Consider the following 24038-nt stretch of genomic DNA (forward strand, 5'->3'; position numbering starts at 1 on the left):
AGAAGGTGACCAGGAGAACACAGGAGTCAAGTTAGCCAACAGGGAGGCTCTGCCCACGCACCCACTCTTCAGCATCACAGCCCAGGCTAGTAGAGGGTAAGGTGGACTCCAAAATTATACAGTTTCATGGAGTCCTGGGAGGGGAAATAATGCCCCTCACATGTGCCAGCCCAGCTGAAGTGTGACAACTCCACAAAGTGTTAAGGATCGACCAGTTGTCCAGGTGAAAGGCGAAAGGGAAATGTGAGGTATTTCAGAGACTCTTAGAGTTGAGAATGTAGATTTGCTTCTACTTCCTTGAAGCTCAGTTAGAAGCCTGACTGGTCTATTCCCAGGCAGTTCAGAGCTCCCTGTGTGCCTTCAAACCAGTGTAAAACTAGAGACCTTCCTAAGGAGAGTGCTCATACAGTGGGGGAGGTCATGAAGCCCCACATTAGTCACAAAAGAAAGGTGTGAAAATGTAGTAAAATAACAGATTGGAGGAACACGTTGAAAAAAGATTGAGCAACTTCTTCTAGTCACATGTATACCTACCATGCCACAGCAACTCAATTTTTATATATCCAGGAAAAATGAAAACATATGTCCACACAAAGACTTGTGCAAGAATGTTCATAGCAGCTTTATTCATAAGAGTGAAAAACTTCCCAAATGTCCATCAACAGGAGAATGGATAAACAAATTGTGGAGTCTATAATGAGACACTTCTCAGCAAACAAACAAATAAGCAAAACAAAACAAAAACTATTGATATGCACAGCACATGTGACTCTTCCAGACATTATGCTGAGCAAAAGAATCCCAACACTGAAGAATACACGCTATGTTATTCCATTATAAATGTAAAGTTGTAGAACAGGCAAAACATACATATTATGAAAAAAATCAGAACTGTGGTGGCTCTGCAGAAGAGAGAGAAGAATTGACTGCAAGGAGCAAATTGTTGGGATGATAGAAATGTTCAATATCTCTATTAAGGCTGTGGATTATACTAGATATGCATTTATAAAAACTTACTGAATTGTTTACTTAATATTATTTTACTATATGTAAATTTTACCTTCATAAACAGTAAACAAAAGTTGAAGCCTGGTTAGTGGGTTTCTTTTCTTCCCTTCCACAGTGCTGTGCTCAAGTCACTCAGTCATGTCCGAATCTTTGCAGCCCCATGGACTGTAGCCCACCAGGCTCGGCACCAGGCTCGTCTGTTCATGGGATTATCCCAGCAAGATACTGGAGAGGGTTGCCGTGCCCTCCTTCAAGGGATCTTCCCAAGCCAGGGATCAAACTCACATCTCCTGCAGGCAGGTTCCTTACCACCAGTGCTACCTGGGAAGTCCCTTTCACAGTGGAATGGGTTACCAATTCTTAAACTAATTTCTGTGTATTCTAATCTTGAGCAAGTAAGTAAATATATTAAAGATAATGAGATACCATATAGTTGTAGAAGAGCTACAAATTCAGAAAAGAGAGGATCAGAATAAACATGGTACTGTTAGACTGTAATTAAAAGCACCACTTGGAAGTCATAGATTTTAATAGATGAACGGACATAAACAGAGACAGACAGAGACAGAGTTTCCCAGCTCTGTTCATGTGAGAAGACCTAGAAGCAATGACATCCATAACAATGAGCACACGTAGTACTTATATTGACTTCTAATTAATAGTGGCTTCTCTAAAAAAAAAAAAAAAACAAACTGTAGAGACAATCCTGGAACATCTAGTTATAGAGAAATTCAGAAAATAGTCAAGAATGCTGGAAATAGATCAAAAGGACATTAAATCCTAACTTCTGCTTCCACTTCGACCAAAAACAAGCTAAATAACCTACAGTCATAGTCTTTTGTAAATTCATCAGAGAGTTGAGGATAAAAAGCAAAAATGAACTAAAATCTAGAAAGCTAGAAAGCGGCAAGCCCTTCATAAGAGATGCCCGACAGCCTCCACCATCTTTTATAGGGAAGTGGGACTAGGAGGAAGCCACTGTTAACGGGTTAAAGGAGAAACAAAATGAACTGTGTAAGAATTTTAAAGACTACAAGAGAGTTGGTGTGATGTTCAGAATTCTGAGGAGCTCTGTCTACACCAACTCATCAGATCTTTCTCACAGGCCCTCACTAAGTGTTCATGCAAGATCATGAGCAGAGCAAGAGGGCTGAGACAGGACCCCTAAAACACAGGAGTTTTGCTAAATGCTGAGAGGAGGACAAAAGAAATGAAAGAGACTGTTCTAGGCACTGTAGGTCCTTATTCCATCCTTCTCAGAGGCTGCCCACAGACGGAGGAAAAACAGGAGAGCCAGGAGAGACCCCTTTGAGCAGGAGGTGCCCACAGCCTGAGAGTCTTTCACAGACAAACCTGCTAACTCCCTTTCTGGCACTCTGAGCGTTCAACTGAACACTCTTCTCAGCAATCCAAAGATAAGGACAAGGCAGGAGAGCAGAAAAAGATCTCCGGAACCACAAAAAGCCGGAAGGCAGGACTGAAGAGCAAAGGGGACTCCATAGCAACATGGAAAGCTGGAAGCCAATTTATAAAGCAAAATGAGATGCCAATTAATTCAAAAAGCTAGAGATTGTTTGTACAAAAAGGTCTTGCCCTGCCAAAGGTAAAGTCCTAACTCACCCCTGAATCATTAACCTAATGGTGAATTATACTTAATTAAAACAACAATAAATTCCAGTCCTAGCTCAACTATGACCTAGATGAACTACTGACAGAAAAAAAGAGTATTCCCTTTCCTGGGGAAATATATTATTTACCTCAGTCTCTACTGTTTTTTTGTTTGTTTGTTTTCTAGTACACGCAATGTCCCATATACAATCAAAAATTACAAAATGCGTGAATAAAAATTTTAAAGAAATAGTAGCAGAGATGGCCCAGAAGTTAAAATGATATGACAGGGAATTTACAATAGCTTTGATAAAAGGATACCCTGAAAGAGGTACATAACATATAATTTGGGCATAGCAGTAGAAACGATTACAAAAGAAGAGTCAAAAGAAATTGCTAGAAATAAAATACATATCTTAGATAAAAAATTATATAACCATCTTATCAACAGACTAGAAACAGTGAAAAGAATAACAGGTTAACACTGACAACAGGTCAATTGAAATCATCTAAATTTTACACAAAAAAGTGAAAAAAATAGAGTAGGAATATCAAACAGTCTAAAGCATATATAATTAGAATTCCATAATGTGAATTAAAATTGCATTAAATTTCCCTTTATAAAAGGGAAAAGGCATAAGTATCATGTGCCTCCTGACATGATACACTGAGAAAGACAGTATATAACTTCAGCAGTATAACTGCCCCTCAAAGTATATAATCTGAATCTAATTATAAGTACACATTAGACAAACTGAATTTGAAGGACATTCTACAACATAATTGACCTGTACTCTTCAAACATATTAAGATGAAGAAACACAAAGGAAGGTTGAGGAGCCGCCCCATATTTAAAGAGACATCACAGCTCAAGGCTATTAGTGATTCTGGACTGGATTCTGGATGAAGGGAAACATCCATAAAGGACATTATTAGCATAATTAATTAAAATTCAGTATGGACTATGCATTAGATTAAAATAATGCTAAATTTTCTGGTTCTGATAATTGGATTATGGTTATATTGGAGAATGCCTGTGTTCTTAAGAATTATGCAGTAAACTAAGAATAACAGATTATAATGTTTTAAACTCTAAAATGGTATTCTATCTATAAATACATACAATATACATATACCTATACACACAAAGAGAATAATAAAGCAAATGAACAAAAATGTAAAGAGTTAGTGAATTTGGAAAAAGTTATGACTGGAATTTCTTATGCAATTGACATAGCTTTTTCATAAATCTAAAATCATATCAAAACACAAAGTTACCCCCAAACAACATCATTGAAAACACAAATAGACACTGCCAGAGAATACTGTTATTGATGTTCAGCCACTCAGTCATGTCCGACTCTTTGCAACCCCATGGACTGCAGCCCACCAGGCTTCCCTGTCATTCAACATCTCCTGGAGCTTGCTCCAACTCATGTTCATCGAGTCGGTAATGCCAGAGAATACTAACTAGACTGCTTAAAAAGTGGTTCTATAAGCACTGCATAGCAGGCAGGGAGATGCTGTGGTCAAGCAAGCAATCTAGCATTTCAGTTCAGTTCAGTTCAGTCACTCAGTCATGTCTAACTCTGTAATCCCATGGACTGCAGCAGACCAGGCCTCCCTGTTCATCATTAACTACTGGAGCTTGCTCAAACTCATGTCCATCAAGTCAGTGATGCCATCCAACCATCTAATCCTCTGTCATCCCCTTCTCCTCCCACCTTCAGTCTTTCCCAGCATCAGGATCTTTTCCAATGAGTCAATTCTTTGCATCGGGTGGCCAAAGTACTGGAGCTTCAGCATCATCAGTCCTTCCTATGAATATTCAGGACTGATATCCTTTAGGATGACTGGTTGGCTCTCCTTGCAGTCCAAGGGACTCTCAAGAGTATTTTCCAACACCACAGTTCACATGCATCAATTCTTCAGCACTCAGCTTTCTTTATAGTCCAACTCTCACATCCATACATACTACTGGAAAAACAATAGCTTTGATTAGATGGACCTTTGTCGGTAAAGTAATGTCTCTTCTTTTTAATATGCTGTCTAGTATTCATGCCTGGAGAATCCCATGGACAAAGGACCCTGGCAGGCTACAGTCCATGGGGTCACAAGAGTCAGACACGACTTAGTGACTAAACCACCACCACCAGGCTTGTCATTGCTTTTATTCCAAGAACCAAGTGTCTTTTAATTTCACAGCTGCAGTCACCATCTGCAGTGATTTTGGAGTCCCCCAAAATAAAGTCTCTCACTGTTTCCATTGTTTCCCCATCTATTTGCATGAAGTGATGGGACCAAAGTCCATGATCCTAGTTTTTTTTTAATGTTGAGCTTTAAGCCAGCTTTTTCACTCTCCTCGTTCACCTTCTTCAAGAGGCTGTTTAGTTCTTCTTCACTTTCTGCCATAAGGGTGGTGTCATCTGCATATCTGAGGTTATTGATATTTCTCCCAGCAATCTTGATTCCAGCTTGTGCTTCATTCAGTCTGGCATTTTGCATGATGTACTCTGCATATAAGTTAAACAAGCAGGGTGACAATATACAGCCTTGACGTACTCCTTTCCCTATTTGGAATCAGTCTGTTGTTCCATGTCTGGTTCTAACTGTTGCTTCTTGCCCTGCACACAGATTTCTCAGGAGGCAGGCAAAGTGGTCTGGTATCCCCATCTCTTTCAGAATTTTCAGTTTGTTGTAATTCATGCAGTCAAAGGCTTTAGCCTAGTCAATGAAGCAGAAGTAGATGTTTTGCTGGAACTCTCTTGATTTTTCTGTAATCCAGTGGATGTTGGCAATTTGATCTCTGAATCCTCTGCCTTTTCTAAATCCAGCTTGAACATCTGGAAGTTCTTGGTTCATGTACCACTGAAGCATGGCTCAGAGAATTTTGAGCATTACTTGGCTAGCAAGTGAGATGAGTGCAATTGTGGGGTCATTTGAACATTCTTTGGCATTGCCTTTCTTTGTGACTGGAATGAAAACTGACTTTTTCCAGTCCTGTGGCCACTGCTGAACATTTCACTGGTGATCAATTCTGTGTCACCTGTGTCAATTCTGTGTAGATTCTGAAATGATATAAGTTTAAAACCTAGGGGCTTTAAAACAGGAAGAAACCTTGGCACTGGTCTGGCCTTAGCAGTGGAGCCCAAGCTTGGAAATGGCAGCCCACTCCAGTACTCTTGCCTGGAAAATCCCATGGATGGAAGAGCCTGGTAGGCCAGAGTCCATGGGGTTGCAAAGAGTCGGACAGGACTGAGCGACTTCACTTTCACTAAGCCTTCTAAGACTCAGTCTTCATTTCTCACACATTCATTCTTCATTTATTCATCGTATTTCCTTCTCAAGCAGGTTAGGTCTCTCTCAGCAGGCCTGCCATGGCTTCCTTCTCTGTAAGCCACTCTGAGGTTCTAATTGCTAATCTGAACAATCACCATAATTTTCCATGGTGGAGGTATGTGTCAGCATCATGCCATGGCTCTCCTTACAGAGGGAGGTACTGGAGTTCTAAGGAATGTAAGGACTTTTCAGACTCCTGGGGGCACCATAACTGTTTACCACTGTTTCCCCCTTGCAGGTCACCTCCTCTGAGTGCAGATTCATCTTAAGTACTTTCCCTCCTATTTTTATTGACCAGCTGTTGAGATTTATTGAACAATCAATGTGTACTTATCATTCCCCTATCACATTGATAACATGACTTATTACTGCCCATTTAGTTACTGCCCATTTAGTTATTCCTTGGTTAAGCACTCTCGAACTAAATAAGGGTGTGGTATACACATGGGGAGGGGTACGAAAAGTTGGCCCTTCCTTTCTCAAGAAAGGCACTCCATAATATGTAACTGTGTGACTTCTGGTGGGCCACAGTGCTAATGAGGAAAACTTTTGGATTCCAAACATGTGGCTAGACCAATTATTCTCTGTGGCTACAGGGTAAGACCCAAACCTCACAGCCAAATCACAATATGAATCAACAGAATTTCCTCCTTTACTGAAAAAAAATTTTATAGAAATGATCCTACTAGAGGCCTGGTAACCTCTTCTTCCCAGGTGAAGACCAGTTCGGCCATAGCTGCAATGATTCTTTTGGCCCTAAGCCCCACTAGCAGCGGTGTCTTCTGAGTGCATTGTATATAATAGATATTAATAGCTGTCTCCTGAAAAGTGATGCATTAATAGCAATATCTTTGCAGTCAGTCACTCAGACATTCTCACTGAGTGCGTTCTGGTATAGGACCACTGTCATCTGAACTTGAAAGAAAAAGAAGTACCTTGATGGAATTAAGTGAGCTGATTCGAAGAAAAAAGCAGTAAGGAAGCAATAAACAAGGAATAACTAGGTGATACAGAGATACTGAGCTGGACATTTCCAGCCACCAGCTGGCACAAAGTGGAGCAGACCACTGACTTTTATATCCTTTAATGTTTCCAGCATTATTTTTCCACATAATCCCTATGAGACATATTCTTAATATTTGCTAACTCAATGACCTCTTCTATGTGTGTATAGGAGTGACAGTGTTCAGCTTTCATTATAACTAAAAGAGGAAACCACTCTTTTTTTACACTTAATTCAGCACACTCTTCACACCTCCAGCACACACACACACAATACGGGGTGTGTAATGATCAAGGACTTCCATGTGAGACAAACTTGATTTCAAATCTAGTTCTGTCCTTATTACATTTGTGACCTTGACAGGGTTACCTAATCTCCGTAAGGTCCAGCTTCCTACTCTATAAACAAGATTAGGTGAGATAATATAAAATTTTCTTGCAAAAGTTACATATTATTCTGCTTCTCTTCCTAGTATTCTCCTTTTGGTAACTATTTATATTTATATAAATTATTCCCTCAAAATGTTATCATGATTTTACAGGGGCCAAATATAAGGTATGTTATACAACCTTCCAGAAGTTAGTTCTCCCTTAAGCATATGACTACATGGATACAATTCTCATGAGTAATATTGCACCACTATCTTCAAACAACCTCACCCCAACTTTCAACCATGGCTGTCTGTTCTCAGAGAAGCTATACACATATGGGAGAAATATTCTACTTGAGGTTTTCCACAGTCAGGCACTCATATCCCTTAGATCACTTGGTGCGTATCCCAGCGACCAAGGGACAAGTTACCACCAGGGGCTGATACTCTGCATTTACCGTGTTGGAACCAGAAATCCACCCTCGTCCATGGGATGTCCTCAGGGCTTCATAGTGCTACTTTGGAGGCTCATTCCTCTTCCAGAGAACCATAAAGAGATGATGAGAGAAAGAAGCTTCCCCAACTCACCCTTCTTCCAGTGTGGTCCATCCCTCAGAGCAGTTAAGGGAAAAGCATCTGGAGCCAGATGCCTAGATTCAAATCCTGCACAGTACTTCATTGGTGACTTTGGAGAAAATTGTTGAAACTCTCTGGGCCTTAGTTTTTTCATCTGTAAAATGGGGGTATTTATAGGACTTATTTCAAGGTGTACTGTAAGGATTACATGAACTATTAAGATATTTAAAGCACCTAGTCCATACCTGGCACAGAGGAAACTGTCACTGCAACATTGGGTAGACTTGGTGAAGGTCCTGAGAAAGACCAGGCTCTACCTGAAGAAACTTAAAATCCTAGTCCATTACTGACTCACAGACAGGCTGGCCATTTCTTTGCTCAAGATAATGTGGGTGTTAATAAGTCCATAAGTTCCTGTGTCCATATCAGAAAGCATTGCTGTGCCTGCTTAACTTCTCATTTTTCATTAATATGGTAAGTTCCCTACATACAAAAATGTCCCATCCCGAGACTGTGTTCCTAAGTCCAATTTGTTTGTAAGTCCAACAAAATTAGCCTTTGTACCCAACTAACACAATTGGCTATACAGTACGGAACTGTAATAGGTTTATACTACTTTTTGCATGACTAATACATAAAAATCATACAAACAAAAAGCAAACACTTTTTAATTTTATAAAACAGTACCTTGAAAAGTACAGTAGTACAGTACAAACAGCCGGCATACAGGGGTTGGCACTGGGTGAACAGGCAAGAAGAGTTACTGACTAGAGGAAGGAGAGGAGGTGAGAGATGGCAGAGCTGGAGGACTGACAGCAATAAGAGGGCAAGCTGCAATTTCACTCACCCCTTAAGCAATCGGACATGGGAATGCACATTTGCATTGCTGAAAATTCACAACTTGAAATTTGTATGTAGGGGACTTACTGTATGTTTCTGGAGCACAGGAACCAGTGAGCATGTTATGGATATTAGTGGCACCAAATACCTGTACCAGTTAACTCATTCCCACAAAGGACAGAGCATTACAAATATTATAAGTAAAAATGGAGGTCTCTGGGACTGACCTAATTTTCCTTTTTTTCTCCCCACCCCCCTCCCCCCACAGAAATCATGTATTTAGGTTTATCATAGAGATTTGTGGCCTGAGAGAAGGCCATGCCCAAGGAAGTTGATAACCGGTGGTCAGTGGCTGGTGGGAAGGCCTTGATCACCATGAATCTCTTCCTGACAAATGTGACATAAAATTGCTATATTTCCCTTTTTCTCAGCCTCATGACATTATCCTGCACACACGCATAACTGTTAGATTGTGACTGTCCTTTCACACTCAAGAGCTGCTACCCAGGGATGACTCACAGGGCAACACGTCATAGCCTGGCAGCCCTCCTCTAGAAGGCTGTTTGAGAGGTAGGACAAGCTTTTCAAAACTTAATTCTGGATTTTAAATGTCCTCCCCACCAAAAGAAAACTGTTTCTTCCTTTAGAGGTAAATGATAACTATACTCATATTTGAATTCTGTTTTAAAGAGACAGATAATAGATACTTTAATTAGATAGATAGGTGATAGGCAGATGTAGATATATAGGTGAATAGATAAGTAGGTTGGTAGGGAGACGTAATAGATATGCAAAGTCTATACTTACATACTGTTTAGTATGTATGTATGCACACATGTATATATTACATATATGTTAATTTTATTTACAGTTATGCATGTATTTCAGAATGGGAGAACTACACAATTATCTAAGGTTTAGTTGATACTAAGCCTGCGAGGCTTTAGTATTTAACAGTGGGGTGCTTCACAGAGAAGACCTAATCTCAATGAGGAAGAACAAGAAAACAAAGAAAATAATACACAAGCCTGAATGCTAAGTCACCTCAGTCATGTCTGACTTTGTGACCCCAAGGACTGTAGCCCACCATGTAATCCTTTATAATCCCATGTAATCCTTTGTCCATGGGATTCTCCAGGCAAGAATACTGGAGTGAGTTGCCATGCCCTCCTCCAAGGGAATCTTCCTGACCCAGGGATCAAACCCATGTCTCCTGTGTCTCCTGCATTGGCAGGTGAGTTCTTTACCTCTAGTGCCACCTGGGAAGCCCCATATATACGCAGGTAATGCGAAAGCCAAGAGAAAGTGCTGGAGTCCACATTTTAGATAGGCCATGTGAAGTGTTAACTACAAAATCAAGGTCACAGACATCCCACCACATTATTTTGATAGTTCATTTATCATTGCCCACTTGTGAAGTGGAATAAAGAACAAAATGGTTTATGACTGGTATTGCTGGAAGTGAAATGACGTAGAATGTATTTTAATAAGAATAGACTCCAAGAGCAGAAAAAAATTAAAGAAAAAATCCTAATCACTCAGTAACTAACCACAATAAATAAGCTCCAGCCAATGTGGTTAATTATGGGAAATAAGGGGCAACATCTTAAAGAAAAACATGCAAACTTGTTCGAGAGAGAATACCATCTTTTGTTATCAGAAAAAGTGGTGGGCATGGGAATTGAAAACTCAGAAAGTTCACTTGTCTATTTTTGTTGTTTTAATCCAGGGTGAAATAACCCCTTAGTTTAATGTAGTTCAACTAACAGATATCACACAATACATATAAAAAGCAAGAGGCTACAGCTTTTGAAGAAAACATGAATAGCTAACAAGAACTAGACACTTAAAAAAGACTCCTGGGGAGCAAAAGAGACTATATCCTTCTTTGAAGGCAGCCTCTCCTTTTATTTCATCGAGTTAGTGGTGTTGGGAGAAAACGCTGTAAAAACTTTAATGAAACCATAAAACTCACTTTGAAACACTTTGCATATGCTTTGTTTTCTCACAGAGCAGCACAGGATGACATCCATATAAAAGAAACAGCACCCATAACTGACCTATGACCGCTTATTAAACATTTACCTTAGTGACCACATATAAAACCAGTCAAATATAAAAGGAACTCTCAATTTCACAATTTATCTGGTGCAGAAATGGCAACCCCAAACTGCTAGATGGGCAAGGGGCCAAGAGAGAAGTGTTCCCTGAGCCTTCGAAATCTAGTGTCCCCTTGTCTTAAAAAGCTTTGAGTATAAATTGGCAGGGATCTACACATTGCCTGAGAACACGCCATCTTCACTCCAAGTCCGTGTAGATCACCTTTGAGCACAGCTTCCACTCCAGGTTTATACTTCTACCAAAGTCATGCTCTCCTAGGTCACAGGACTTTCCACATAACTTCCCTTATTGCTGCAAAGTGCAGGTTCAATCCCATCTCCCTTACAAGGACTCTCTTTACTCAGTCGAATGGCAATGGCATATATTTCTAACAAGCTAACATAAGCAACTTCCCTTGTAGCTCAGTTGGTAAAGAATCTGCCTGCAGCGCAGGAGACCTGGGTTTGATTCCTGAGTTAGGAAGATCCCCTGGAGAAGGAAATGGCAACTCACTCCAGTATTCTCACCTGGAGAACCCCAAAGACAGAGGAGCCTGGCAGGCTACAATCCATGTGGCTGCAAGAGTTGGACACGGCTTAGTGACAAAAGAGAGAGAGAGAACATACACAAGAGCTTTTAGCTGTCATCACCAATAAGATGACCCACAGGAGAAATTACTACTGTATATTTGTTTATCTCTCATGAGGACAGAGGCTATATTTTCCTTTCAACTCTACAAAGAAGGTATTATAGTATCAAAGAGCCCTCAATGCCAGATGATCATGTTAAATTTCTTCAGGTAATGGATAATCAAGAAGGAAAATAGTTGGAGGGTTGGGGAATCAGACCTTTAATTGTTCAAAAGGGACAGGTGATCCGTATATGACATATATCATGACACACACACACACACACACACACACATATATATATACACACATACCTTAATTTTCCAGCTATAATAGTTTCAGTCTACAAGTTATTTAATTTTCATATCACAAAACCTCGATTATATATATATTTTAATATTTAATTTACTTATTTGACTGCACCAAGTCTTAGCTGTGGCATGTGAGATCTTTTAGTTGTGACAGGCAAACTCTTAGTTGCATCATGAGGGATCCAGTTTCCTGATCAGGGATGGATCCCGGGGCCCCTGTACAGGGTGCAGAGTCTTAGCCACTGGACCACCAGGGCAGTCCCCCCTCACTTATATTTCTAAGTGTAATTTTATATGTAGGTTTACAGTATACTCCTTTTGTTTCACTAAAAATGATCATGATCATCATTATGTTCTGAGAGTCAAGTACTAAGTATCCTAAAATGGCCCTTGGTGGACCTTTTCCACACTGTTCTCTTCTCTCTAAGTCCTATTGGTTTAAAGTTGCAAATGCCTCTTCTACATATTGTCTCAGCCAAAAAGTTCGTTCAAGACGGTCTTCAAAGTAGTATGGATGAACACGAACGAACTTTTTGGCCAACCCAAATATTTTTCTGTAGTCTCTTTTCCTGTTCTAAACTTAACCACTGTTTCTTTTTTCTCATCATGAAAGTGAGATTCCCTGGTTACAAATAAGATATAGATTTTGGATAGAAAAATATGAGCTACAAACAGGGATTTATAGATTTTTCCCCTTGAAATTTAATTTTTTCTCTAGACAAAATACAAAAGTCTTTATTTTCAATTTTTAAGGGTGTTTTTTTAATTTCCTGGACTTATATTCTAAGTCTTCTAAGTCTATATTTTCCCCTTGAAGTTTAATTTTAATTTTCTCCAGACAAAACACAAAAGCCTTTATTTCCAAGAAAAAAAGAAAAATTAAGAATTTTTTCTGGATTTATATTCTAAGACTGTATTTCTAAGTCTCAATAGTTGTGACTCTCTTTGTCAAGTCCTATGATATAGTTGACTAATATTTCCACCATCTACTTAGTGTCATGGCATTTCAGTATTCAATGTTAGCTATGGATTTAAGGGAAATTTCTGGCACTTTTTTTGTTGTTGTTGTTTTGCCTTAGTGGTTCACTACCAAGTCAAATTTACAAACTAAATCCATCGAATTTACCGCACTTCTATGTTGGGAATTAATAACATTCTCTTCTATTTGAGAAACCATTTCTTCCAGTTACTTGGTAATTGTGATTGCTGCTGTGGCCAGTGAAACGCCACTAAACTAAGCAAGTATGCTTCTATCTCTAAATTAAAATTCAAAAAATGTTTCAACCTAGAAAGAAATAAAGATAATAGAAATAAGAACCACCATCCCCCCCCATTTTTTTTCTTTCTGTATTCTGTTGAAGAGTATCCCATTTTTCACAATAGTATCAAGAGCATGGGTGATGTGACATGGGTCAACTTCTTTCTTCTCTAGCTCTACATTTGATTTTAGAAAAGAAAGAATAATGGAGAAAATCCCTAGCTTTGTGTTTCAAAATGCTCTCTCTCAGAAGTGCAGCCACACCTAGCATGAGACCAACTGTCTGAAAACAGTGCCTATTTTGAAGTGAGATTCAGCTGAATATTCTCTTAGTATAGTTAATCATTAATGACAGTGTTATTACTTATACAGTGAGGAAAAGTGCAAGAGGAGTTCTGAAGTATGTGACCTGTCAATCTTTTCACTTCGCCTGACATATTGGCTCCCTTTAGGGCTTGCTGACCTAACCAAAAGCAACATCAACCAGTGTTTGATTTTTCCAGTATCTCTGATCATTTTTCCCAGTCTATCTTATGTCCCATAACTTTCAAAAGTTCAGAAGACCAATAACCTGTTCTCTAATTGTATACGATCTTGTCCTGACTGCATTTAGAATGATGAAATTTTAGGTTTCCCATGGTACCCATACTTCCTGACAAGTAACACTGAGCACTCAAGAAATAGAGTAGAAAAAGTCAAGTGGACTATTTCTACAAATAGTTTCCAATTTACTAGCAAACTGAACATTATGGTTGATATGGTTTCAGAACATAGGAACAGTTATAAATCTTATATAAAAGAATGTATAGAGGGGGTCAACAATGAAGATCAAGACCTAATTTTATCAAGAGATATAAACCTCCAGCTACAATATAAATGAGTCACATGGATGAAATATACAGCAGGGAGAATACAGTCAATTGTGTTATAATATCTTTGCATACTGACAGATGGTAACTAGACTTACTAGGATGATCATTCTGTAATCTACAGAAATACTGAATCACTATGTTGTACACCTGGAACTAACCTAGTGTTGTAGGTCAATTATACTTCAATTATAAAAAAGAATATGTAGACTCTGGGAGGAAATGCATGTGTATGCTAATCGTGGTTATCTCTCAAGTGGGGATTATGGGTGATTGTTATTTTTTAGTTCATGCTTCATGTATTTCCAGTTGTCTGCAATGAAAATATATTGCTTGTAAAAGTAAAAAAACAAAATGTAATTAAAAATGAAAAAAAAAAAACTATTGAATTAGAAGGAGGCAGTTAAGGAAAATGGATTCATTTATAGAAAAAGGACCTAATCAATGCTACTTGAGACATGCACTCCACGTATGAAATTGTGAAATCACAGAGTCATAGAATTGTACAGCTGGAATGCTCTTTGAGTTCTTCTTGTTTCACCCTATTTAGGTACCAAGAGTTACATGGACTTTTCTTAGCTATGTTTGGGAACTCTCAAATCAACTTTGACTATCTCTGTGATTTGCCATCCTAGGGAAAAATATACTTTCCCTGTTTTTCAATTAATGTATATTTAAGGGTTTTCTGAAGAAAATAATAAAATTAATAGACACACTTAACTGAATATTGTGTCTTTCTTTTAAAAAAACCAAAGGGTTTTCTTTTCATTTCTCCTTAAACAAATAGTGTTATTTAACATATGAGAAAAAGGTACCACTATTCTTTTATAATGAAGAACTAAGGCCCAGGGAGATGAAGCAAAAAGCATGCTATTTTTTTTTTTTTTTTTTTCAGAAAATGAGTCTTCTCACATAAAACTATACAGGCACTTTTAGGCTCTTCCTCAGTCATTGTCATGAACTTACAGTGAATTTCCTTACTATACTAACACGCTCATCTTTACCTACTCTTTCTTGGATACTCTGGATCTAGTTTGATGTGCTGTATGCAAGAACACTGGAGAGGGTTGCCATTTCCTTCTCCAATGCATGAAAGTGAAAAGTGAAAGGGAAGTCGCTCAGTCGTGTCTGACTCTTCGTGACCCCATGGACTGCAGCCTACCAGGCTCCTCTGTCCATGGGATTTTCCAGGCGAGAGTACTGGAGTGGGTTGCCATTGCCTTCTCCAAATTATACATGCTTGCATGCATGCTCAGTCACTCAATTGTGTTTGACTCTTTGCGATCCCATGGTCTATATAGCATGCCAGGCTCCTCTGTCCATGGGATTTTCCAGACTAGAATACTGGAGTGGGTTGCCATTTCCTACTGCAGGAGATCTTCCTGACCCAGGATTAAACCTGCATCTCCTGCATTCGCAGGCAGATTCTTTACCACTGTGCTTCCTGAGAAGCCCATGTTATAAATACACATAAAGGCACACACATGTATATAAATGGTCTTTTGGGATTTGCTCTGCTGCATTCATACTGACCAATTTCATCAGCATTCTCATTTTGAACATTATAAATCCACGTAATGACTGGTAAGGATTAGGAGTCCAGTCTGGTGATCATGAAACAAAGAAAAGCTTATTGGCCCACACTGAGATCAAATGGATTAACTTAGCCTCATTAAAGTCTTTATGAATAAAGCTAACCAATTGCCCTAAGACAGAAACACAACAAAAGATAAACTCAGAGTATCTAATGTCTAACTTGTAGCTCCCAACTTAATCAAATGGTACCATAAAATGTACACTGATATTTACCACCAATAATTACTAAATTTTGTGGATCATACATTTCAAGACCTCAGTCTTTAAACAAAATTAATGTATATTTTGTTACAATATGCTACTATAGTTCTACTCATTGGTCTATTTCAAACTGAATTTCTCTGATTTGAGAATTTTTCATTCTACAGACAGTGGTAACTAAGGTATTTAGAAAATATAAGTACTTATTCAAGTCAGACTTTAATAAAATGGTAAGCTGCCATAATTTGAATCTATTGCAAGTGATTTAAAGTTGTTCATTTTCACCCACATACAATTAATTTCTAAGAAATTAGCCAGTGTTAATGAATGATTATTATGTGTTAAGCACAGGTTATGCTCTAAGTAATTTTATTATCTTATTTCAACTTCATATGGAGAAGGAAATGTCAACCCACTCCAGCATTCTTGCCTGGAGAATGCCATGGATAGAGGAGCCTAGTGGCCTACAGTCAATGGGGTCGCAAGAGTTGGACATGACTTAGTGACTAAACCACCATCAACTTCATAAGAACCCCATGAGAAAGTTATTAGGAGATTTATCCCATTTGACACAGGAGGAAATCAGTAACTTGGTAAAGATATCATGTAGTTCTTACCTCTATGTGTAGGCAATGAGCAGATCACCTACAGAGTTTAAGGACACTATTTATAAGTCCATGCTTACACACACACCTGCCTTACACAGGCATCATCCTGACAGGCATCAGGCTATTCCATCACTAGAGACTAAGTCCTTTGGGCTAAAGCATCATGTTTTCAGTAATCATAGGTAAAATTTAAAGAACACTAAAACAAGTAACACAGGTAGGAGAGCCCAAGGATTTATGTAAAAGAGATGTATACATTTCCAAGGGCTATCCATGAAGGGACAAGAGAGCAACAGGGGGGAGGCCAAGCATTCAACAGGAGAAACTTGAAGGGCAGGTTTGCCTCAGTGTTGTCTCTGACCCAGGGTAAGACAGCTGGCCTTTCATAATCCTACACTCCTTAGCCGTTCCTTAAAGCCGACTCCAGAAGGGTGTAAAGCCTTGCAAGTTCTCCCAGCTGCAGAATCCCATGAAATTAAAAAAAAAAAAAAAATGAGCCAAAGACTTTGACAGACCCCTCACCAAAAAAGATGTACAAATGGCAAATAAGCAAATGAAAAAATGTCCCACCCAATGTGTCATCAGAGAAATGCAAATTAAACTGAGATACCACTGTATACCCATTAGAATTGCCAAAATCCAGGACCCTGACAATACCAAGTGCTGGTGAGAGTGTGGGACAACAGGAATTCTCATTCATTAACTGCTGGTGGAAGAGCAAAATGGTACAGCCCCTTTGGGAGATAGGGTAGCAGTTTCTTATAAACTAAACATGCTTGTACCATATGATCCAGCAATCATGCTCCTTGTCATTTACTGCAAGAAGCTGAAAATGAATGTTCACACAAAGACTTGCACATAGATATTTATAGAAGCTTTATTTATAATTGCTAAATCTTGGAAGCAACCAAGGTGTCCCTCAGTACATAAATAGATAAGTATACTGTGGCGCATCCAGACAATGGAATATCCTTCAGTGCTCTAAAGAAATGAGCTATCAAGCCATGAAAAGACAAGGCAGAAATGTAAATGCATACTGCTAAAGTGAAAGAAGTCAATCCAGAAAGACTACACACTGCATCTTTCCACTTATAAGACATTCTGGAAAAGCAAAATTTACAGAGACAATAGAGAGATCAGTGTCACCAAGGGTTGAAAGGGTGGAGAAGGATGAATAGGAGGAGAACGCAGCATTTTTAGGGTGTGAAACTGGTCTGTCTGATGCTATAATGGTGGAGACTTATCCTTATATATTTGTCTAAATACATGGAATGTGTAACACCAAGAGTGAACTTTGACATAATCTATGGACTTTTTGTGATAATGCTGTATCAGTGTACATTCATCAATTATAATATATGTAACACTCTGGGGGATGATGCTGATAATGTGGAAAGATACAGGTTATATAAGAAATCTCTGTACTTTCCCAATTTTACTGTAAATACTCTAAAAAACATTAGTTTCAATTTAAAAAATTTAAATTCAAAAATTGCTCTTTTTCACTTTCAACTAATCTTAATTTTTTTTTTTTTTTCTGGCCAAATATATCAATACTCACTGCTCTTCAAAGAAGTCAACATTTAGAGGTTTTTTTGTTTGTTTGTTTTTTGTTTTTCTCTGTTATTCTTGAAATTCAAATTATGGAAACAGTATAGAGTTTATGTGATGGTGAAAAAAATATACTTTGTACCTGCTTTCAGAAACTCTGTTCCATGTGCACATTAATCATGTTTGGGATGATTTATTTCTGCATTCATGCTGGCCAATTATATTAAGTGTTTGGTTTGGCCAAATGGAAGAAAATCTGCTTTCTATTTCTCCTCTGTAAAAAGTAGAGTTAGATTTGTGCTAACTTATATAAAGACTACACCTCTGCTTTGTTCCCTGTATCAGGCACTTCCATATTCATCTTCTATATACTCTTTCTACAGCATCCTCTTAAAAAAAAAACAAAACTCTCAATCTAGGGCTCTTAAAGTAATACCTTTGGTTTGTTTTCCAAACTCTTTAGAATCTTCAGCACCTACAACAGGAATGTATCATATTCACCATATGGATCTCGTCACAACCGTTCCCCACTTGAGTGCTTAGAGTCCAGTGCTGGCCTCACATAATTTTGATTTTGAGACTGCTCCCTTTGTGCTCATCTTCCTTTGTACTGCCAACATCAGCGCGGCCCTCTGCACAACTCCCAAAGCCACCTTCCTCTGATGACTGACACAGTAATGACCCATTATTCCCAAATACAACCATATTCCTTTAGAGCACAGAGCAAGCACCCTTCACGTTCACCACCACTACTCAATTCCAAACACTCAGAACGTTTTCTCAACTCCCTCCCCCAAAGCAATGCCTCAAGCTTTGCAAAACAGTCAACAGCACATTTCTTTCAGATCCACTACAACTCTGACCTCCATGAGGTCAGAGTTTACATTCAGTAATTCCTAAATTGCTAATACCAAATAAGAGCCCAACGGCTTGATCACTAAATTATTATTGGATTTACTATGCCATTTTGGTCATACTCTTGATATTCTTTTTCAGGGAAGAATACTTCTCAGATAGACTTGAGGCTCTCCTGCCCCCGGCAATGTTAAAACTTCCACCATACTCCAGCTTCTGCCAAAGAGCAAATAATTTAGTGAAAATCCATCTCTCTGCTATATATTTGTATACCTACAATGTTTCAAGCTTGTGACAATTATTTGGCTAACTTTGGTCCCATTCTTATAGCAGATCCATGTGAATAATTAAAGGTAGATCTAGCTCCAATTAACTCAAAATGTTATAAGCTGTAAAACTGCTGGCCAAGTCACCAACTTTAAGTGGTTCAAACTATTTTAAAACATATGTATGAAGAATAAGACATCAATCTTCTGGATATTTAGGCTACAAAAGAGCCATGGTTGAGATTTTAAGCTAAATTTTTTTGTATTCTCTACTCTTATCCCTGCTGCTATAGACACAAGTGTACATGGAGATTTGAAGTTTCCAACAGCATTTTGAATATAATGTTTTCCTTCTCTCATGCTCCTTTACCTACTTCATCTGACAAATAACCAGGGACAAGAACTATTGTTCTGTGGCTGTACACGAAGCTGCCTCTGTAGAATGGGTAAGAGAAGAGGGCCGTGTGTTTTACTGTGTTGGTCTGGAGCTTAGACTTTGAAGTTAAATGCAGTCTAAAGTCCTGGTTCTGCTAATCAACTGTGAGCCTAGGACAAGTGCTTTATTATCTCTGTACTTCTGTCTGCTTATCTGTTAGATGAGGGCAACACTAGTATCCATGTCATCCAGTTATGTAAGGATTCAATGACATAATCAATGTAAAGTATGTGACTTTGTGCTTAGATAAGTCAAGTTAGTAAATGTAAATTACTGTTAATAGTGTCACCATGATTCTTCCACATGCTCATATCTCAGCGACATGCTAATTAAAACATGGTGGGGAAAAGGAACTATGAAAAATGTTGGTGGAAAGAAAACCAACCAAATAAATAACATATTTCTACAAAATGAAGATCTGAGCTCATCCTAATAGGGACCCTTTGGAGAGTGGAGGGAGTGCTATTAGGATAAAAAACAAAAACCATCAATGGTTGAACCAGGAGTTAGGGTTACCCTTTTGCTAGCACACTCTTATTTCTGGTATATCTAAAATGAAAAAGATGGGGAAAAAATTTCAGCTCTGAGATTTTCTATGGGATAAAATCCTTGCATCCCTACTAAGTACAGAGAAAATAGTCAAAGCTCCTCAAATTACCAAGGTACAGTTAGATATCTAGAAACACAGATTGAAATTAAAAACAATGAACTTGGAGAAAGGATGCAAATTTTAACATTAAAACCCTGGGTCAAATTCTAGTTCTGCACTTAAATCTGCAGGTCACTTTGAGAAGTCGACCTCTGACCCTTTGTCTATCACCTACGGATGGGAATGTTGGCGGTGATAACAATAGATCTACCCAGTCATAACGATATATAAAAAGCTCCATTTTATTAAAATATTATTGGGTTGGCCAAAAAGTTAGTTCAAGTTTTTCTGTAATATCTTATGGAAAAATTCTAACAAACTTTTACTAAAAGCAATGCTGCTGCTGCTAAGTCGCTTCAGTCGTGTCCGACTCTATGCGACCCCATAGACGGCAGCCCACCAGGCTCCCCCGTCCCTGGGATTCTCCAGGCAAGAACACTGGAGTGGGTTGCCATTTCCTTCTCCAATGCATGAAAGTGAAAAGTGAAAGTGAAGTCGCTCAGTCGTGTCCGACTATTATCGACCCCATGGATTGCAGCCTACCAGGCTCCTCCTTCCATGGGATTTTCTAGGCAAAAGTCCTGGAGTGGGGTGCCATCGCCTTCTCCGACTAAAAGCAATAAACAACAGTTATTACTGAACTAGTTGTTGTCAGGAATTTCATGAAGATCCAATCATGATTGTCTTTCTTAGAGAAATGAAGAGAAAAACAAGAAGCTTGTTTACAAAACGCAAGAACTATATGAACAAAAGCAATGCAGAAACCTGCCTTGCAGTGATGATCGCTGGGCTGATTGTAGAATCTTTTAGTTATTACTAAAACTGTATGTACTTCAACAAAATGTGGCAACCGATTCGATTTTATTGGATTTGCTTTTTTAAAATCAGGCCTTAAAAATAACTGAACCAATATGAAATAGGAAATAAATCCTTTTTTAACAGACTGGGTTTTCAGTGGTTTAAATCAAACAGAACCTGTGAGTAGGTTAGGGAGAGCCAGATAAAAGTGCTTCCTGTGCCTGTTTCTTCTTCTTCCATGATCTTCCATTTTACAAAACGTGCGAATTTCCCGAGGAGCTTTTAAACAAGAAAGATCCCTCCTCAACCACCTAAATTAAACCAATTAAATCTTCATCCCTGAGCTGTGGGGCCTGTGTTGGTATGTTGTGAAGATTTCCGAGGTGATTCTGATGGGCAAGGGGAAGTTGATGTCTTAATTCAGTAGCCAGTGTGAAAAGAAAACATCTTAAATAAATTTTTTATCCCTGCATCCTTCAAGGCTTCACTCTTTTAACTCACCTCCATCAACTCTTTCCGAACCCCTGAGGCTACAGAATCCCTTAAACTTCTCTCTTTACTTTGTTCTAATCAAATCCCATTAAAAGGAAAGTCACTGATAAATCCACTCACATCACAAGGGTAATCACTGATGAAACAAAGTAGTAATCCCCCTAATAGCATGTACATTTTAACAATGAACTGAAAAACACATGGAAGGTGAAAGTAGAGACATCAGGCCAGCACAAGCCACGGAGTAGCATTCCTGGACCTTTCCAGGACTCCAGAAATCACATCAAGGAAGCAGTGTTCCATCTGCTCGGGCCTAACCCTATAAAGCTGATGAGTAAAGCAAATAGTCCATCTTAATACACTAACATAATACATGATTCCGGAGAAGGCAATGGCACCCCACTCCAGTACTCTTGCCTGGAAAATCCCATGGACGGAGGAGCCTGGAAGGCTGCAGTCCATGGTGTCACTGAGGGTCGGACAAGACCGAGCAACTTCACTTTCACTTTTCCCTTTCATGCTTTGGAGAAGGAAATGGCAACCCACTCCAGTGTTCTTCCCTTGAGAATCCCAGGGACGGGGGAGCCTGGTGGGCTGCCGTCTATGGGGTCGCACAGAGTCGGACACGACTGAAGCGACTTAGCAGCAGCAGCAATATGTGATTCACACATTCCGTCTTTCAGACATTGTTTGTTGTTTCCACTTTATCGTCAATCCCATAACCCTGATGAAAGTTCGATTCAGTTCAGTTGCTCAGTTGTGTCCGACTCTTTGTGACCCCATGGACTGCAGCACGCTAGGCTTCCCTGTCATCACCATCTCCTGGAGTTTGTTCAAACTCATGTCCATTGAGTCAGTGATGCCATCCAACCATCTCATTTGTCATCACCTTCTCCTTCTCCTCCTGCCTTCAATCTTTCCCAGCATCCGTGTCTTTTCTAATGACTCCATTCCTTCCATCAGGTGGCCAAAATACTGGAGTTTCAGCTGCAGCATCAGTCCTTCCAATGAATATTCAGGACTGATTTCCTTTAGGATGGACTTGTTGGATCTTCTTGCTGTCCAAGGGACTCTCAAGAGTCTTCTTGAACACCCCAGTTCAAAAATATCAATTCTTCAGTGCTCAGCTTTCTTTATAGTCCAACTCTCACATCCATACATGATTACTGGAAAAACCATAGCTTTGACTAGATGGACCTTTATTGACCAAGTAATATCTTTGCTTTTTAATATGCTGTCTAGGTTGGCCATAGCTTTTCTTCCAAGAAGCAAGCATCTTTTAATTTCATGGCTGCAATCACCATCTGCAGTGATTTTGGAGCCCCCCAAAATAAAGTCTATCACTGTTTCCATTGTTTCTTCATCTATTTGCCATAAAGTGATGGGACCAGATGCCATGATCTTAGTTTTTTGAATGTTGAGTTTTAAGCCAGCTTTTTCACTCTCCTCTCTCACTTTCATCAAGAGGCTCTTTAGTTCCTTTTTACTTTCTGCCATAAGGGTGGTGTCATCTGCATATCTGAGGTTATTGATATTTTTCCCTGCAATCATGATTCCAGTTTGTGCTTCATCTGGTCTGACATTTTGCATGATGTACTCTGCATAGAAGTTAAATAAGCAGGGTGACAATATACAGCCTTGATGTACTCCTTTCCCAATTTTGAACCAGTCCATTGTTCCATCTCTGATTCTAACTATTGTTTCTTCACCTGAATACAGATTTCTCAGGAGGCAGGTAAGGTGACCTGGTATTCCCATCTCTTTAAGAATTTTCCACAGTTTGTTGTGATCCACACAGTTAAAGGCTTTAGCATAGTGTCATAGTTCATACTGTCTGATGAAAGTTAGGAATTATTATTTTCATTGTACTTAGGAGAAAATGAGGCCCAGAGAGGTGACATCACTCCTGTAGATACAGACAAAGGGTTGTCACTTCCATCTGACTTCACAACCCAGATTTTCCCATGCTTCTGCTCCAAAGGTGATCACTGCTTTAGAAAAGATTAAGGCAACAATAAAGGGAATTCAGAACAAAAAAGAGAAAATCTGCTAGAGAGGCTCTTAACCCCTGTAGAAAAAAATTAGAGCTGTTTTCTTTGTGTTTCGTATTTTAAAGCCAGATATCATGGGGGAATGCAAACATGTTTAATCCAAAAAATATTTATTATCATATTCAACCTCTACTGCTTCTGCTGTCACTTCAGATGTTGTGGGGACATCAGTAAGTCCCCACAAGCTGCCCTTGGCAGGAAAAGCCTTTGTGGTAAAATCACAAGCACCACATTTTGTGTAATCTTGAAATGGCAGAGGCAAGAATCTGCATCATCTCAGGGATAAAGAGAAAAATGAGTGATTTGTATATTCTATGTACCTAACTCCATCTGTTAAAGAACATCCAGGTACACTTAACAATGTATTAGTTTGATATTTTAGAGAATATATCACCTATTCACACATGAAAGGTTTATGCCAAACAAGTCGGCTAGAATCTTGGCATATTGATCAGTTTTAAGGATAACTCAGTGACTGGAAAATGAGTGGAAATAATTTTTCAGTGGAAACATCATGCAAATTGTGGCATGATGTTTATAGATGGTAAATTGTGTTATTTTTTTAATGATGATTTATTTACATTATTTAATTTAATGATGATTTTTATTTATACACTTAATATT

At 38.8% G+C, this 24038-nt stretch overlaps 1 long non-coding RNA gene across 4 annotated transcripts in view; it reads right to left on the bottom strand.

Moving 5' to 3' along the window:
- LOC147354994 (uncharacterized) overlaps positions 1-24038 on the bottom strand; it is a 398573-nt gene that overhangs the window by 227759 nt on the left and 146776 nt on the right. The window contains exon 6 of one of the 4 annotated variants that reach the window (XR_015143919.1): positions 7916-8058. The exons of the other annotated variants lie outside the window; for them this stretch is intronic. This is a non-coding gene — a long non-coding RNA (uncharacterized LOC147354994). Of the gene's footprint in view, positions 1-7915; positions 8059-24038 lie in introns of those variants that run through there. 4 annotated transcript variants of the gene reach the window in all.

This window comes from Bos grunniens, chromosome 17 (genome assembly GCF_055505025.1).
Source record: "Bos grunniens cultivar Pamir isolate PY7600 chromosome 17, Bosgru_T2T1.0, whole genome shotgun sequence".
Lineage (NCBI taxonomy): Eukaryota > Metazoa > Chordata > Mammalia > Artiodactyla > Bovidae > Bos > Bos grunniens.